Consider the following 3319-nt stretch of genomic DNA (forward strand, 5'->3'; position numbering starts at 1 on the left):
GGACAGGATCTCACCTCCGTCGATAGATCTCCGGGCGAAAGTCGGGTTCCACGGTCGAAACCCTAATCGCCACCAGCACCGCCAGAGGGTTTTAGGGTTTCGGGGAAAAAACATATCTGAGGTTGCACACAGCTTGCTTTTGAAGTACAATGCTAGCAAGAGAATGAAAGCGCTAGCAAATGATCATATCTCGACCGTTGTTTACGTCGCTTCATTCCAAAATGCTATAATCAATACATTCCTATCCTCGAAGCATACTGATAACCTTCGCTACCGGAGGCCTCTTTGCGCGTTCAGCATTCACACAGATTAGGCCTACCTGCAGGCATCTCTTTATTTGTTGGCAATCTATTCTTAGTGACCAGTACCCCGGCGTTCTCTGTAACACATTTCTCCATTTTCTAATAGTCTGCAGAATTAGAACAAACATCTAAAAGGTTAGGGTGCAAAAGGTAAAATGCAAAGAGGTCCATTTGGAAACTTGAGAAAGAATTTCCTTACAAGCTCGATAAATTCATCTGAAGGAGTTCTAGTAACGTCCGGGTAGTCCCTGTGTCCTGTTACTACCTCCAAGATAATTACACCCAAACTGAATATATCTGATTTTGGTGTAATTTTACCTCCATTTAAAAATTCTGGCGCCATGTAACCAACTGAATCATAACACAAATACAACTTTGAAGTGTTGGAAGTGACCGTACTAAAAACACATACTTCTTATGGCTACTAGAATGTATGGTACTAAAAATGGCATTAACTTACAATGTTCCATCCCGAGATGAAGTGCAAATACTTTGTTTTTGATCAAGTAGTCTTGACAGACCAAAGTCTGTAATTTTTGGGAGCATACCGTCATCGAGCAATATGTTGGCAGGTTTTAGATCAAGGTGAAGAATAGGCTTATCCATTTGCTCGTGAAGATGACACAAACCGTAGCAAATCCCCTCGATTATATTATAGCGTGTGCTCCAATCACGTCCAGAAGATTCATCTGCATTTGTAGACATAAGAGGATCATTCCAAGACAGAAAAATCTATGATTCTTTTTCTCGATATAATAGTATGTGTAATAAAATACAGTTTTTTAACAGTTAAGCTTTTTAAAAAATGGACAAACTACAATCTCAAATGAACAGGATATCGGGAACCAACCTGTCAGATACTTATTGAGACTTCCCTTGGGCATACTCCCTCCATCCTTTAAAGAGTGTACTTCCAACTTTGTTGGAGGGTCAAACTATCTCAATGTTTGACCGAGTTTGTGTAAAAATATATCAATGTTTATGAAACCAAATAGATATATGATGAAAATATATTTTATCATGAATCTAATGTTACTAATTTGATGGCATAAATGTTGGTGCATTATTATATAAATACGGTCAAGCATAAAAATGTTTGACTTCCCAACAAAGTTGGAACTACACTCTTTAAAGGACGGAGGGAGTATACTCCAAGCAAAGTAACCTCTCTGCCGTCTCTGCGAAAACGTATTTCCCGTTGTACTCCAAACATGCATTATGTGTCTCGTAGCAGTAGCCTACGCACCGCACAATATTTGGGTGCTTTAGCACCATAAGATGGTACACCTCACGCTCGAATTGTTTCTGCTGGCCTGGAATTAGCGATGATGCGATCCTCTTCACGGCGATCATTTCCCCATTCGGCAGCACTCCCTGTTTGAGTTTTCGGATCGAGTGTAGTTACAGACAAACAGACAGACATGAAGAGATAGGTTTGAAACAAGAAGTGTAGGTTGATATAATCTTGAATGATTTACCTTGTATACCACGCTGAAACCACCTTGGCCAAGTATCCGCTCGATGAAGAAGTTATCTGTGGTCTCCTTTAACACTTGCAGCAGTATGTGGTGCGGCCTCGAGCTCTCATCATGTAGCATGGTTTCCAGGTTACTGGGAGCATTAGGATCCGGAGAGCGTGCTGGTGCTGGGGCCGGTGCTGCACCACCATCGATCGACGTCGAGGTTGTGTTGGCGGAGGGAGATGAACCATCATCCGAAATCGAATATGTATCACCATCCAGGTGGCGTGGAGGTCCCTGTATGGTCTCCAGGGTAAGGAGGGTACTGGGAGCAAGAGGATCCGGAGAGGGTGCTAGCGCTGCTGCCGGTGCTGCACCACCATCAATTGGCGTCGAGGCTGTGTTGGCGGGGGGAGAGGGACCATCATCCGATATCGAATATGGAGCATTCAGGTGGCGTGGAAGTTGATCACCATCACCATACATCACGACCAGTACCCTCTCAGGACAATGAAGACGCCGCTCTGAGATTGCGTTGGTGAAGGCAGCATCACAATCATCCGGTTGTCTCACAGGACGCCGGGACCTGGGCAAAAGGAAGTTGTACAGGCTGCCGCAGGACTCAGAGAGGCTCGTCGTCGTCGTCGTCGTCGTCGTGTCCCGCCACACCCCCAATAAATTGGTCACCCTGTTCATGTCCTCCGGATTGCAATCGATCGGTGGCACCACTAGAACATCCCACGGCGCTGGATCCGCATGGCTGGCGTCCTGTTCATCGATCCCTCCGGATTCACGCGCGATCTCGGGCCTCCTAATTCCTGGATCGATTCAGAAGCAAACAATGCTGGATGAGTCAGTCGATTTAGAACCAAACAACGCTCTGAATCGGTTAGTCGATCCAGAGTGGGTGTGGCCACTCACTCACGAGGAGTCAGTCGGTCTGGAGCCCGAATCTGCCGGCGCCGGCGCCAGTCCAAGGCCTGAGGAGAAAGAAACGCGTCGTGGTTGATGCAGTGGTGGAGGTGGAGGAGGGGAACCTGGATACTAAAATAGACAAAGCGGTGAAACACTTTCTTTGAACAGGAAGGAAGGAACAATCTGTGCTGGTGCGCGTGACCATCCGATCGAGCCATGTCGATCACTAGTGCGCTAGCTATATATCAAAGGTTGAATAATTTGCTCCGCGTTGAGAATCATATTCTTGTTGTTTTTCCTAGAATTGGTGGTGTGTGTGGATTCCACGGAGGAAAGGGGCTTTTTTCTGTGAAATATTTTACTTGCAATTGTATGGTGTACATCCCGTGTTTCCAAAAAGGCATCCATGGAAGCTCAAATTACCCTTTATTAAAACCTTCTGGTAGCTCCTTGGGAATATTTTGGCTTGATATGTGCTCCTTCAATGGGATGCGTGGGTGAGAAAAAGTGCCCATTTTCTATACATGATGAGTCTCTCGACCATCTTTTTTGTTGGTGCATTGCTACTGGATACACTTGGGTATTGGTACCATGTGCTTCTCGTTTTTCCTGTATTCCCTCAAGCATGCCAAATCTTCTTGG

General features: G+C 45.4%; 1 pseudogene; it reads right to left on the bottom strand.

Annotated features, from left to right (window-relative positions):
* Positions 1 to 211: 211 nt before the first annotated feature.
* Positions 212 to 2458, bottom strand: LOC123039699 (putative receptor-like protein kinase At4g00960; annotated as a pseudogene).
* Positions 2459 to 3319: the final 861 nt, after the last annotated feature.

This window comes from Triticum aestivum, chromosome 2B (assembly GCF_018294505.1).
Source record: "Triticum aestivum cultivar Chinese Spring chromosome 2B, IWGSC CS RefSeq v2.1, whole genome shotgun sequence".
Classification (NCBI taxonomy): domain Eukaryota; kingdom Viridiplantae; phylum Streptophyta; class Magnoliopsida; order Poales; family Poaceae; genus Triticum; species Triticum aestivum.